A 15,715-nucleotide genomic window follows, 5' to 3' on the forward strand; every position below is an offset into this window, starting at 1 on the left:
TTCTATAACCACACAAAGGGTAACAAAAAAAACAATACATTTATTAACCACTTTCAGACCGGACCATTTTGCTAGCCAAAGGCCAGACCACTTTTTGTGATTCGGCACTGCGATGATTTAACTGACAATTGCGCAGTCATGCGACGTGGCTTGCAAACAAAATTGACATCCTTTTTTTCCCCACAAATAGAGCTTTCTTTTGGTGGTATTTGATCACCCCTGCAGTATTTATTTTTTGCGCTATAAACAAAAAGAGCGTGGATTTTTTTTAAAAACGCATTATTTTTTACTTTTTGCTATAATAAATATCCCCCAAAAATTTATAAAATAAATTTTTTTTTTTTACTCAGTTTAGGCCGGTGCGTATTCTTCTACATATTTTTTGTATAAAAAAATCGCAGTAAGCGATTATTGATTTGTTTGCGCAAAAGTTATAGCATTTACAAAATAGGAGATAGTTTTATGGCATTTTTATTATTATTATTTTTTTTTTTTTTTTACTAGTAATAGCAGCGATCAGAGATTTTTATTGTGACTGTGATATTATGGCGCACACACCGGACATTTTTGCCACATTTTTGGGACCCTTGTCATTTATACAACAATACAATATATATATATATATATATATATATATGTATGTATATATATATATATGTGTGTGTGTGTGTGTGTGTGTGTATGTATGTGTATATATATATATATATAATTTTCTATAATAAAAAATACAGAGGGGCCCAAAAAATGTATACAGACTTCAACATGAAAAATATAAGACATAAAAATTGTATTACTAGATTTATATGAACATCAAAGGACAGCTGTAATTCATGTTTGAATTCTGCAATTACATTAGGTCTTCAAAGTGGTCACCATTAGCATCCAGACACTTTTTTGATTTCTGTGAACTACTGCATGAACATCATTGACTAGAGTGTCCACATGAATTGCTCTGCTTGATGTTTACATTTTTTTCCCATAGTGCAGTCAGTTTTCTACAGTACACCACATCCTTTAGTGTTCCCCGCAGAGAAATATAGGGGTGTTGAGTGCAGGGAACATGGAGAGAATTTAGCAGAACCTCTACATCCTATCCAACGTCAGAATATCATCAAGAGGCTCCCACTGAGGTGGTGCGTAGTGTTTTTGGAAGTAAAATTGCTCATCAGCAGTAACTGCACGAATGGCCGGTAACATGATGACATCCACAATGGTTCAACTACTGACATCTGTAGGGGGGGGAACCTCTGACCCAGAAGACGACAAGTTGAAGTTGGGGTATACCTAGCCGCAACATCTTCTTTCTGAAAGTCCCTTTTGTTTCCCCTCACTGAAGATCCCGAGACAGGATTTTCTTCTTCCTTCTCCAACATTGACAGATGAACAATAAAAGTGGTGTGTATCTATCACAGGGTGGTTTCTGTGGATACACTCAAAAGTCAAAAAACCAATTGCCACGTCCTTACAATGACTGAAAAAAAGACAAAATGAGGGGAAAAAAACCTACACACAAAAAACCTCAAAAAAAAGTTTTGGTTATGTTGGACTTTTTAGGCATAATATTATATTTAAATATACCAAAGAGAAAAACAAGAAAAAAGAAAAAAAGAAGATATATAAAGAAATTTAATTTATTTATAAAAAATAAATAAAAAATAATAAAAAGGAGTAAAAGCATATCAAGTAGTGCTTTATATCCTGTCTGTGTTAGTACATTTTAGGCAATATCCATATCTATTCCCATTAGTTATATATACCCCAAGGATGAAAAATTATACATTAATATTCAAAATAAGAAAGGATTACACTAGACAGGGTATCAATTACAGAACCGATCTTAAATATATTCTGGCGCTCTACATGTTTCGCGTTTTGGTCAACGCTTCCTCAGGAGCTTTATCAATTTTATTTCTTCATGGGGGCACCCCAAGAGAAATATGCAGGAAGGAGAGCAACAAGGAAATATTTTTCTAGGCAGATAGAGAGATTTTCACATCGACATCACACTTTTTTATGTATAGGAGCCTGCGATTAGCATAAGGGTCTCAGATATTTATAGTATAAGGCAGCAACAGGAGGTGATTTTGCACCGTACTCTCTTAGATTCAGTTAGCCAATTCCTGTATCTTCTCCAACCGGGTAAACTGCAGACGAGCCTATCTCAAAAAAATTCAGGGGTCAGAGGGGGACCTTTTTGCCCCTTAAGTGTCTTCCTCTATCAGGAGATAGGACCACTGTGCTCTCAACATTGAGAGATGGCGCAGTCTGCTCATTTATAGGACTTAAAGTGATTGTAAAGGCAGAAGTTATTTTTTTCTTTTTTTAATCTTACCTGATCCCTATCTCGATCCAGAGATGTTGCACAAGAGCATCGGCTGTTCGGGACTCTCCCCCTTCATTGACTGAGACAGCAGCAGGCGCCATTGGCTCCCACTGCTGTCAATCAGTCAGTGAGCCAGTAAGGAGAGAGAGGGGGTGGAGCCAAGCCATAGTGTCTTGTCTGACCGGAATAGCAAACCCCTTGCTCTGAGGGGCACTCAGCAGGAGGGAGGGGCCAGGAGCGCCAGCAGGGGATTTGAGAAGAGGGGGATCTGGGCTGCTCTGTGCAAAACCACTGCACCGAGCAGGTAATTATAACATTTATTTTTAATTAAGAATAAAAAAATAAAAAAAAAGTGGCTGCTCAGGCCTCAGCTGATGCAATCTTTGGCTGCAAGGTGCTTCAAATAATCTGAATGTTTGTTGACCCTTGCTTTTTGTTAGCTTGTTTGCGATGTTGTTGCGTACCCCTCGGTTAATTGCTTGGGGGCGTCCCACAGTCTGACTTTCTATCCTGTGTCCTGTGCTGTACGATAAAGATAATGGAAATTTTGACTTGGCAGTAAATTCCATGTCATGGTGTTTACAGTACATGACGCAGTTCCTTCCCCTCTGTCCTCTGTTTTTCCTTATTGCTTACTACAAAACTGGGGTCCCACAGATGGGGTGGGGTTATATGGGGGGTGCACTGGAGGCCTTCTCAGCAAAGCTTTTTCTATTGTCCAATCACCTGAATGTACCGTATATACTCGAGTATAAGCCGAGATTTTCAGCCTCTTTTTTGAGGCTGAAAGTGCCCCCCTCGGCTTATACTCGAGTCATCGCTGTCTGCCTGCTCGATCAGCGTGTCGAGCAGACAGACAGCGGACATTCTACCATTCAAACGCCGCGCCTCCGCCTTCGCCTGTGATAGGCGGAACACTGAATTTCCCAGCAGCCTGTGTTCCGCCTATCACGGACATCGTCTCATCCTCGTACTACGGACGAGGATGAGACGATGTCCGTGATAGGCGGAACACAGGCTGCTGGGAAATTCAGTGTTCCGCCTATCACAGGCGAAGGCGGAGGCGCGGCGTTTGAATGGTAGAATGTCCGCCGAGGCGCCGACGAAGAGCGGCGATCCTGGCAAGGCACGGGACGGAGGCAAGGCAAGGCACGGCACGGGACGGAGGCAAGGCACGACCCGGGACGGAGGCAAGGCACGGCACGGGACAGAGGCAAGGAGGCAAGGCACGGGACGGAGGCAAGGAGGCAAGGCACGGGACACAGGCTCGGGACACAGGTAGGCTGGACACACACACACACACACACACACGGACACACACACACACACACACACACACACACATGGACACACACACACAGGGATGGATGGATACACACACACACAGAGATGGATGGATGGATGGAGACACACACACACAGGGATGGATGGATGGAGACACACACACACAGGGATGGATGGATGGATGGAGACACACACACACAGGGATGGATGGATGGATGGACACACACACACACAGGGATGGATGGATGGATGGACACACACACACACAGGGATGGATGGATGGATGGACACACACACACACAGGGATGGATGGACGGACACACAGGGATGGACGGACACACACACAGGGATGGACGGACACACACACAGGGATGGACGGACACACACACAGGGATGGACGGACACACAGGGATGGACGGACACACACACAGGGATGGACGGACACACACACAGGGATGGACGGACACACACACAGGGATGGACAGGCATGTCTCACCCTCGGCTTATACACGAGTCAATAAGTTTGCCAGTTTTTTTGGGGGTAAATTGGGGGCCTCGGCTTATATTCGGGTCGGCCTATACTCGAGTATATACGGTAACAGAATATGGTCTACGATTCCCTGTCCTATACTGTACTCCAGGATTTGGTGTTTACTGTTATGTCAAAATTTCAATTTTTTTTTTTTTTTTTTAAACGTGTTTGTTCCTGTGTAGCACTTAAAGCATTGTTAACCCAAAAAAAAAACTGATTCTGTTCCATTAGAGCATGTTATACAGCACAGCACAGTGCTTGTGCTTTGTCATTTGGCCCCCTGTAACATCTAAAACAACCTGGCTGATCCTGCCTGGCTATACCCTCCCCTCTGCAAGCTGACCATGATAATCGGGGCTGCTGAGCTCTGACACCGTGGTCCGTTTAGGTGATTCCTCCATTCGCAGCCTGCTATCTGCTCTCCTGTGTCCTCTTTCCTCCTCCACCCTGCCCCTCTGCCATTACCAGTTACCTGCTTCTCTCATAACTGCAGCTACATGTAAATCATCTTATCCCCCTCTGTACCATAACAACAAGTGTTTCTCTGCCTGTGTAGTGTAACAAATCTTCCGATCTGTACCTAATATGAGCTCCGCTTCGGGCGCTCAGATGACTTTTGGTGTTTTTTTGCCAAAGTTTCTGAATGCAACTCTATAAAAGCCTGTGTGTCCATGTACATGTCCAGGCATTTACAAGAGTTTAGAAGCTGTTGTGGTTATGGGAGGTTCAACCTCCGTCTCCTAAACGCGGAAGAATCACATTCAGGTAAGGAACGTTTTGGTAGCCGGAGCGATTTTGCCACATTTTCCTACATCCGGTGGTCAACATGGATATACCATGCTCCGTTTACAGGGGGAGAGCAAACCCAGGCAAGATCAGCCAGGTATTTCAGGTGATAGAGAGGGCCAAATTACACAGCACAAGCACTGTTGTATAACCTGCTTTAAAGGAACATGATTGATCTCTCGATCTCAATCTCTCGATCTCTCTCTCGATCTCTCTCTCGATCTCTCTCTCTCGATCTCTCTCTCTCTCTCTCGATCTCTCGATCTCTCTCTCTCTCTCGATCTCTCTCTCTCTCTCTCGATCTCTCTCTCTCTCGATCGATCTCGATCTCTCTCTCTCTCTCGATCTCTCTCTCTCGATCTCTCTCTCTCGATCTCTCTCTCTCGATCTCTCTTGATCTCTCTCGATCTCTCTCTCTCTCGATCTCTCTCTCTCGATCTCTCTCTCTCGATCTCTCTCGATCTCTCTCGATCTCTCTCTCGATCTCTCTCTCTCTCTCTCTCTCTCTCTCGATCTCTCTCTCTCTCTCTCGATCTCTCTCTCTCTCTCTCGATCTCTCTCTCGATCTCTCTCTCGATCTCTCTCTCGATCTCTCTCTCGATCTCGATCTCGATCTCGATCTCTCTCTCTCTCTCTCGATCTCTATCTCTATCTCTATCTCTCTCGATCTCTCTCTCTCTCTCGATCTCTCTCTCTCGATCTCGATCTCGATCTCTCTCGATCTCTATCTCGATCTCTCTCTCTCTCTCTCTCGATCTCTCTCTCTCTCGATCTCTATCTCTCTCGATCTCTCTCTCTCGATCTCTATCTCTCTCGATCTCTCTCGCTCGCTCTCGATCTCTCTCGATCTCTCTCTCTCGATCGATCTCGATCTCTCTCTCGATCTCTCTCTCGATCTCTCTCTCTCGATCTCTCTCTCTCGATCTCTCTCTCTCGATCTCTCTCTCTCGATCTCTCTCTCTCGATCTCTCTCTCGATCTCTCTCTCTCTCGATCTCTCTCTCGATCTCTCTCTCTCTCGATCTCTCTCTCTCTCGATCTCTCTCTCTCGATCTCTCTCTCTCTCGATCTCTCTCTCTCGATCTCTCTCTCTCGATCTCTCTCTCTCGATCTCTCTCTCTCGATCTCTCTCTCTCGATCTCTCTCTCTCGATCTCTCTCTCGATCTCTCTCTCTCTCGATCTCTCTCTCTCTCGATCTCTCTCTCTCTCGATCTCTCTCTCTCTCGATCTCTCTCTCTCTCGATCTCTCTCTCTCTCGATCTCTCTCTCTCTCGATCTCTCTCTCTCTCGATCTCTCTCTCTCTCGATCTCTCTCTCTCTCGATCTCTCTCTCTCGATCTCTCTCTCTCGATCTCTCTCTCTCGATCTCTCTCTCTCGATCTCTCTCTCTCGATCTCTCTCTCGATCTCTCTCTCTCTCGATCAATCTCGATCTCTCTCTCTCTCTCTCTCTCGATCTCTCTCTCTCTCTCTCTCGATCTCTCTCTCTCTCTCGATCTCTCGATCTCTCTCGATCTCTCGATCTCTCTCTCGATCGATCTCTCTCTCTCTCGATCGATCTCGATCTCTCTCGCTCGCTCTCGATCTCTCTCTCTCTCGATCGATCTCGATCTCTCTCTCTCGATCTCTCTCTCTCGATCTCGATCTCTCTCTCTCGATCTCTCTCTCTCGATCTCTCTCGATCTCTCTCTCTCGATCTCTCTCTCTCGATCTCTCTCTCTCTCGATCTCTCTCTCTCTCGATCTCTCTCTCTCTCGATCTCTCTCTCTCTCGATCTCTCTCTCTCTCGATCTCTCTCTCTCTCTCGATCTCTCTCTCTCTCTCGATCTCTCTCTCTCTCGATCTCTCTCTCTCTCGATCTCTCTCTCTCTCGATCTCTCTCTCTCGATCTCTCTCTCTCGATCAATCTCGATCTCTCTCTCTCTCGCTCGCTCTCGATCTCTCTCTCTCTCTCGCTCGATCTCTCTCTCTCTCTCTCGATCGATCTCGATCTCTCTCTCTCTCTCGATCTCTATCTCTCTCTCGATCTCTCTCGATCTCTCTCTCGATCTCTCTCTCTCTCTCGATCGATCTCGATCTCTCTCTCTCTCGATCGCTCTCGATCTCTCTCTCTCTCTCTCGATCGATCTCGATCTCTCTCTCGCTCGATCTCTCTCTCTCTCTCTCGATCGATCTCGATCTCTCTCTCTCTCTCTCGATCTCTCTCTCTCGATCTCTCTCTCTCGATCTCTCTCTCTCGATCTCGATCTCTCTCGATCTCTCTCGATCTCTCTCTCTCTCTCGATCTCTCTCTCTCTCTCTCTCAATCTCTCTCTCGATCTCTCTCTCGATCTCTCTCTCGATCTCTCTCTCTCTCGATCTCTCTCTCTCTCGATCTCTCTCTCTCTCGATCTCTCTCTCTCTCGATCTCTCTCTCTCTCGATCTCTCTCGATCTCTCTCTCTCTCTCGATCTCTCTCTCTCTCTCGATCTCTCTCTCTCTCTCGATCTCTCTCTCTCTCTCGATCTCTCTCTCTCTCTCTCTCTCTCTCTCTCTCGATCTCTCTCTCTCTCTCGATCTCTCTCTCTCTCTCGATCTCTCTCTCTCTCTCGATCTCTCTCTCTCTCTCGATCTCTCTCTCTCTCTCGATCTCTCTCTCTCTCTCGATCTCTCTCTCTCTCTCGATCTCTCTCTCTCTCTCGATCTCTCTCTCTCTCTCGATCTCTCTCTCTCTCGATCTCTCTCTCTCTCGATCTCTCTCTCTCTCGATCTCTCGATCTCTCTCGATCTCTCGATCTCTCGATCTCTCGATCTCTCTCTCTCTCTCGATCTCTCTCTCTCGATCTCTCTCTCTCTCGATCTCTCTCTCTCGATCTCTCTCTCTCGATCTCTCTCTCTCGATCTCTCTCTCTCGATCTCTCTCGATCTCTCTCTCTCGATCTCTCTCTCTCTCGATCTCTCTCTCTCTCGATCTCTCTCTCTCTCTCGATCTCTCTCTCGATCTCTCTCTCTCTCTCGATCTCTCTCGATCTCTCTCTCTCTCGATCTCTCTCTCTCTCTCGATCTCTCTCTCTCTCGATCTCTCTCTCTCTCGATCTCTCTCTCTCTCGATCTCTCGATCTCTCGATCTCTCGATCTCTCTCGATCTCTCGATCTCTCGATCTCTCGATCTCTCTCGATCTCTCGATCTCTCTCGATCTCTCGATCTCGATCTCTCTCTCGATCTCTCTCTCTCGATCTCTCTCTCTCTCGATCTCTCGATCTCTCGATCTCTCTCTCTCGATCTCGATCTCTCTCTCTCGATCTCTCTCTCTCGATCTCTCTCTCTCGATCTCTCTCGATCTCTCTCTCTCGATCTCTCTCTCTCTCGATCTCTCTCTCTCTCTCGATCTCTCTCTCTCTCTCGATCTCTCTCTCGATCTCGATCTCTCTCTCGATCTCTCTCTCGATCTCTCTCTCTCGATCTCTCTCTCTCGATCTCTCTCTCTCGATCTCTCTCTCTCGATCTCTCTCGATCTCTCTCTCTCGATCTCTCTCTCTCTCGATCTCTCTCTCTCTCGATCTCTCTCTCTCTCTCGATCTCTCTCTCGATCTCGATCTCTCTCTCGATCTCGATCTCTCTCTCTCTCTCTCTCGATCTCTCTCTCTCGATCTCTCTCTCGATCTCTCTCGATCTCTCTCTCGATCTCTCTCGATCTCTCTCTCGATCTCTCTCGATCTCTCTCTCTCTCTCGATCTCTCTCTCTCTCTCTCTCTCTCTCGATCTCTCTCTCTCTCTCTCGATCTCTCTCTCTCGATCTCTCTCTCTCGATCTCTCTCTCTCGATCTCTCTCTCTCGATCTCTCTCTCTCGATCTCTCTCTCTCGATCTCTCTCTCTCGATCTCTCTCTCTCGATCTCTCTCTCTCTCTCGATCTCGATCTCTCGATCTCTCGATCTCGATCTCTCGATCTCGATCTCTCTCTCTCTCTCTCTCTCTCTCTCTCTCTCTCTCTCCTCTCTCTCTCGATCTCTCTCTCTCTCGATCTCTCTCTCTCTCTCTCGATCTCTCTCTCTCGATCTCGATCTCTCTCTCTCGATCTCGATCTCGATCTCTCGATCTCGATCTCTCGATCTCGATCTCTCTCTCTCTCTCGATCTCTCTCTCTCTCTCTCGATCTCTCTCTCTCGATCTCTCTCTCTCGATCTCTCTCTCTCGATCTCTCTCTCTCGATCTCTCTCTCTCGATCTCTCTCTCTCGATCTCTCTCTCTCTCGATCTCTCTCTCTCGATCTCTCTCTCTCGATCTCTCTCTCTCTCGATCTCTCTCTCTCGATCTCTCTCTCTCGATCTCTCTCTCTCTCTCGATCTCGATCTCTCGATCTCTCTCTCTCTCGATCTCTCTCGATCTCTCTCGATCTCTCTCTCTCTCGATCTCTCTCGATCTCTCTCTCTCTCTCGATCTCTCTCCTCTCTCTCTCTCGATCTCTCTCTCTCTCGATCTCTCTCTCTCTCGATCTCTCTCTCTCTCGATCTCTCTCTCTCTCTCGATCTCTCTCTCTCGATCTCGATCTCGATCTCTCGATCTCGATCTCGATCTCGATCTCTCTCTCTCTCTCTCTCTCTCTCTCTCTCTCTCTCGATCTCTCTCTCTCTCTCGATCTCTCTCTCTCTCTCGATCTCTCGATCTCTCGATCTCTCTCTCTCGATCTCTCTCTCTCGATCTCTCTCTCTCGATCTCTCTCTCTCGATCTCTCGATCTCTCGATCTCTCGATCTCTCGATCTCGATCTCGATCTCGATCTCTCGATCTCTCTCTCTCTCTCTCTCGATCTCTCTCTCTCTCGATCTCTCTTCTCTCTCTCTCTCTCTCTCTCTCTCTCTCGATCTCTCTCTCTCTCTCTCTCTCGATCTCTCTCTCTCTCGATCTCTCTCTCTCTCGATCTCTCTCTCTCTCTCTCGATCTCTCTCTCTCTCTCGATCTCTCTCTCTCTCGATCTCTCTCTCTCTCTCGATCTCTCTCTCTCTCTCGATCTCTCTCTCTCTCGATCTCTCTCTCTCTCGATCTCTCTCTCTCTCGATCTCTCTCTCTCTCGATCTCTCTCTCTCTCGATCTCTCTCTCTCTCGATCTCGATCTCTCGATCTCGATCTCGATCTCGATCTCTCGATCTCGATCTCTCTCGATCTCGATCTCTCGATCTCGATCTCTCTCGATCTCGATCTCTCTCGATCTCGATCTCTCTCGATCTCTCTCGATCTCTCTCGATCTCGATCTCGATCTCTCTCGATCTCGATCTCTCTCGATCTCGATCTCTCTCTCTCTCGATCTCTCTCTCTCGATCTCTCTCTCTCGATCTCTCTCTCTCGATCTCTCTCTCTCGATCTCTCTCTCTCGATCTCTCTCTCTCGATCTCTCTCTCTCTCTCGATCTCTCTCTCTCTCGATCTCTCTCTCTTCGATCTCTCTCTCTCTCGATCTCTCTCGATCTCTCTCGATCTCTCTCTCTCTCGATCTCTCTCGATCTCTCTCTCTCTCTCGATCTCTCTCTCTCTCTCTCTCTCTCTCTCTCTCTCGATCTCTCTCTCTCGATCTCTCTCTCTCGATCTCTCTCTCTCGATCTCTCTCTCTCGATCTCTCTCTCTCTCGATCTCTCTCTCTCTCGATCTCTCTCTCTCTCGATCTCTCTCTCTCTCGATCTCTCTCTCTCTCGATCTCTCTCTCTCTCGATCTCTCTCTCTCTCGATCTCTCTCTCTCTCGATCTCTCTCGATCTCTCTCGATCTCTCTCGATCTCTCTCGATCTCTCGATCTCTCTCTCTCTCTCTCGATCTCTCTCTCTCTCTCTCGATCTCTCTCTCTCTCTCTCGATCTCTCTCTCTCTCTCGATCTCTCTCTCTCTCTCGATCTCTCTCTCTCTCTCGATTCTCTCTCTCTCTCTCGATCTCTCTCTCTCTCTCGATCTCTCTCTCTCTCTCGATCTCTCTCTCTCTCTCTCTCGATCTCTCTCGATCTCTCTCTCTCTCTCGATCTCTCTCTCTCTCTCTCGATCTCTCTCTCTCTCTCGATCTCTCTCTCTCTCGATCTCTCTCTCTCTCTCTCTCTCGATCTCTCTCTCTCTCTCGATCTCTCTCTCTCGATCTCTCTCTCTCGATCTCTCTCTCTCGATCTCTCTCTCTCGATCTCTCTCTCTCGATCTCTCTCTCTCGATCTCTCTCTCTCGATCTCTCTCTCTCGATCTCGATCTCGATCTCTCTCTCTCTCTCTCTCTCTCGATCTCTCTCTCTCTCTCGATCTCTCTCTCTCTCTCGATCTCTCTCTCTCTCTCGATCTCTCTCTCTCTCGATCTCGATCTCTCGATCTCGATCTCTCGATCTCGATCTCTCGATCTCGATCTCTCGATCTCGATCTCTCGATCTCGATCTCTCTCTCGTCTCGATCTCTCGATCTCTCTCTCTCTCTCTCTCTCTCTCGATCTCTCTCTCTCGATCTCTCGATCTCTCTCTCTCGATCTCTCGATCTCTCTCTCTCGATCTCTCGATCTCTCTCTCTCGATCTCTCGATCTCGATCTCTCGATCTCGATCTCTCGATCTCGATCTCTCGATCTCGATCTCTCGATCTCGATCTCTCGATCTCTCGATCTCGATCTCTCGATCTCGATCTCTCGATCTCGATCTCTCGATCTCTCTCTCTCGATCTCTCTCTCTCTCGATCTCTCTCTCTCTCTCTCTCGATCTCTCTCTCTCTCTCTCTCGATCTCTCTCTCTCTCTCTCTCGATCTCTCTCTCTCTCGATCTCTCTCTCTCTCTCTCGATCTCTCTCTCTCTCTCTCGATCTCTCTCTCTCTCTCTCGATCTCTCTCTCTCTCTCGATCTCTCTCTCTCTCTCGATCTCTCTCTCTCTCTCGATCTCTCTCTCGATCTCTCTCTCTCTCTCTCGATTCTCTCTCTCTCTCTCTCTCGATCTCTCTCTCTCTCTCTCTCTCGATCTCTCTCTCTCTCTCTCTCGATCTCTCTCTCTCTCTCGATCTCTCTCTCTCTCTCTCTCTCTCGATCTCTCTCTCTCTCGATCTCTCTCGATCTCTCTCTCTCTCGATCTCTCTCTCTCTCTCTCTCGATCTCTCTCTCTCTCGATCTCTCTCTCTCTCTCGATCTCTCTCTCTCTCTCTCGATCTCTCTCTCTCTCTCTCTCTCGATCTCTCTCTCTCTCTCGATCTCTCTCTCTCTCTCGATCTCTCTCTCTCTCTCGATCTCTCTCTCTCTCTCGATCTCTCTCTCTCTCTCGATCTCTCTCTCTCTCGATCTCTCGATCTCTCGATCTCTCGATCTCTCGATCTCTCTCTCTCGATCTCTCTCTCTCGATCTCTCTCTCTCGATCTCTCTCGATCTCTCTCTCTCTCTCTCGATCTCTCTCTCTCTCGATCTCTCTCGATCTCTCTCTCTCTCGATCTCTCTCTCTCTCTCTCTCGATCTCTCTCTCTCTCGATCTCTCTCTCTCTCTCGATCTCTCTCTCTCTCTCTCTCGATCTCTCTCTCTCTCTCGATCTCTCTCTCTCTCTCGATCTCTCTCTCTCTCTCGATCTCTCTCTCTCTCTCTCGATCTCTCTCTCTCTCTCGATCTCTCTCTCTCCTCGATCTCTCTCTCTCTCTCGATCTCTCTCTCTCTCGATCTCTCGATCTCTCGATCTCTCGATCTCTCGATCTCTCTCTCTCGATCTCTCTCTCTCGATCTCTCTCTCTCTATCTCTCTCTCTCGATCTCTCTCGATCTCTCTCTCGATCTCTCGATCTCGATCTCTCGATCTCGATCTCTCGATCTCTCTCTCTCGATCTCTCTCTCTCTCGATCTCTCTCTCTCTCTCTCTCGATCTCTCTCTCTCTCTCTCTCGATCTCTCTCTCTCTCTCTCTCGATCTCTCTCTCTCTCGATCTCTCTCTCTCTCTCGATCTCTCTCTCTCTCTCTCGATCTCTCTCTCTCTCTCTCGATCTCTCTCTCTCTCTCGATCTCTCTCTCTCTCTCGATCTCTCTCTCTCTCTCGATCTCTCTCTCGATCTCTCTCTCTCTCTCCTCGATCTCTCTCTCTCTCTCTCGATCTCTCTCTCTCTCTCTCTCTCGATCTCTCTCTCTCTCTCTCTCTCGATCTCTCTCTCTCTCTCTCGATCTCTCTCTCTCTCTCTCTCTCTCGATCTCTCTCTCTCTCTCTCTCTCGATCTCCTCTCTCTCGATCTCTCTCTCTCTCTCTCGATCTCTCTCTCTCTCGATCTCTCTCTCTCTCGATCTCTCTCTCTCTCTCTCGATCTCTCTCTCTCTCTCGATCTCTCTCTCTCTCTCTCGATCTCTCTCTCTCTCTCGATCTCTCTCTCTCTCGATCTCTCTCTCTCTCTCGATCTCTCTCTCTCTTCGATCTCTCTCTCTCTCTCGATCTCTCTCTCTCTCGATCTCTCGATCTCTCGATCTCTCTCTCTCGATCTCTCTCTCTCGATCTCTCTCTCTCGCTCTCTCTCGATCTCTCTCTCGATCTCTCGATCTCTCTCTCTCTCGATCTCTCTCGATCTCTCGATCTCTCTCTCTCTCTCGATCTCTCGATCTCTCTCTCTCTCTCGATCTCTCTCGATCTCTCTCTCTCTCTCGATCTCTCTCGATCTCGATCTCGATCTCTCGATCTCGATCTCTCGATCTCGATCTCTCGATCTCGATCTCTCGATCTCTCGATCTCTCGATCTCTCGATCTTCGATCTCTCGATCTCTCGATCTCTCTCTCTCGATCTCTCGATCTCTCTCTCTCGATCTCTCTCTCTCGATCTCTCTCTCTCGATCTCTCGATCTCTCTCTCTCGATCTCTCTCTCTCGATCTCTCGATCTCGATCTCTCTCTCTCGATCTCTCGATCTCGATCTCTCTCTCTCGATCTCTCGATCTCGATCTCTCGATCTCGATCTCTCGATCTCTCGATCTCGATCTCTCGATCTCGATCTCTCGATCTCTCTCTCTCGATCTCTCTCTCTCTCGATCTCTCTCTCTCTCTCTCTCTCGATCTCTCTCTCTCTCTCTCTCGATCTCTCTCTCTCTCTCTCTCGATCTCTCTCTCTCTCGATCTCTCTCTCTCTCTCGATCTCTCTCTCTCTCTCGATCTCTCTCTCTCTCTCGATCTCTCTCTCTCTCTCGATCTCTCTCTCTCTCTCGATCTCTCTCTCGATCTCTCTCTCTCTCTCGATCTCTCTCTCTCTCTCTCTCTCTCGATCTCTCTCTCTCTCTCTCTCTCGATCTCTCTCTCTCTCTCTCTCTCTCTCTCTCTCTCTCTCTCTCGATCTCTCTCTCTCTCGATCTCTCTCTCTCGATCTCTCTCTCTCTCGATCTCTCTCTCTCGATCTCTCTCTCTCGATCTCTCTCTCTCGATCTCTCTCTCTCGATCTCTCTCTCTCTCGATCTCTCTCTCTCTCGATCTCTCTCTCTCTCGATCTCTCTCTCTCTCGATCTCTCTCTCTCTCGATCTCTCTCTCTCTCGATCTCTCTCTCTCTCGATCTCTCTCTCTCTCGATCTCTCTCTCTCGATCTCTCTCTCGATCTCTCTCTCTCTCGATCTCTCTCTCGATCTCTCTCTCTCTCGATCTCTCTCTCTCTCGATCTCTCTCTCTCTCGATCTCTCTCTCTCTCGATCTCTCTCTCTCTCGATCTCTCTCTCTCTCGATCTCTCTCTCTCTCTCGATCTCTCTCTCTCGATCTCTCTCTCTCGATCTCTCTCTCTCGATCTCTCTCTCTCGATCTCTCTCTCGATCTCTCTCTCTCTCGATCAATCTCGATCTCTCTCTCTCTCGCTCGCTCTCGATCTCTCTCTCTCTCTCTCTCTCTCGATCTCTCTCTCTCTCTCTCTCGATCTCTCTCTCTCTCTCGATCTCTCGATCTCTCTCTCGATCGATCTCTCTCTCTCTCGATCGATCTCGATCTCTCTCGCTCGCTCTCGATCTCTCTCTCTCTCGATCGATCTCGATCTCTCTCTCTCGATCTCTCTCTCTCGATCTCGATCTCTCTCTCTCGATCTCTCTCTCTCGATCTCTCTCGATCTCTCTCTCTCTCTCTCGATCTCTCTCTCTCGATCTCTCTCTCTCTCGATCTCTCTCTCTCTCGATCTCTCTCTCTCTCGATCTCTCTCTCTCTCGATCTCTCTCTCTCTCGATCTCTCTCTCTCTCTCGATCTCTCTCTCTCTCGATCTCTCTCTCTCTCGATCTCTCTCTCTCTCGATCTCTCTCTCTCGATCTCTCTCTCTCGATCAATCTCGATCTCTCTCTCTCTCGCTCGATCTCTCTCTCTCTCTCTCGATCGATCTCGATCTCTCTCTCTCTCTCGATCTCTATCTCTCTCTCGATCTCTCTCGATCTCTCTCTCGATCTCTCTCTCTCTCTCGATCGATCTCGATCTCTCTCTCTCTCGATCGCTCTCGATCTCTCTCTCTCTCTCTCGATCGATCTCGATCTCTCTCTCGCTCGATCTCTCTCTCTCTCTCGATCGATCTCGATCTCTCTCTCTCTCTCTCGATCTCTCTCTCTCGATCTCTCTCTCTCGATCTCTCTCTCTCGATCTCGATCTCTCTCGATCTCTCTCGATCTCTCTCTCTCTCTCGATCTCTCTCTCTCTCTCTCTCAATCTCTCTCTCGATCTCTCTCTCGATCTCTCTCTCGATCTCTCTCTCTCTCGATCTCTCTCTCTCTCGATCTCTCTCTCTCTCGATCTCTCTCTCTCTCGATCTCTCTCTCTCTCGATCTCTCTCGATCTCTCTCTCTCTCTCGATCTCTCTCTCTCTCTCGATCTCTCTCTCTCTCTCTCTCGATCTCTCTCTCTCT

The 15,715-nt window shown here is 47.9% G+C and overlaps 1 protein-coding gene across 1 annotated transcript in view; it reads left to right on the forward strand.

Moving 5' to 3' along the window:
- Positions 1 to 15,715, forward strand: part of EDRF1 (erythroid differentiation regulatory factor 1) — a 142,161-nt gene that overhangs the window by 113,786 nt on the left and 12,660 nt on the right. The window lies entirely within an intron of this gene.

Source organism: Lithobates pipiens, unplaced genomic scaffold, assembly GCF_037356315.1.
Source record: "Lithobates pipiens isolate NorthernLeopardFrog02 unplaced genomic scaffold, aLitPip1_a1.2 Scaffold_25, whole genome shotgun sequence".
In the NCBI taxonomy this organism is placed as follows: Eukaryota; Metazoa; Chordata; class Amphibia; order Anura; family Ranidae; genus Lithobates; species Lithobates pipiens.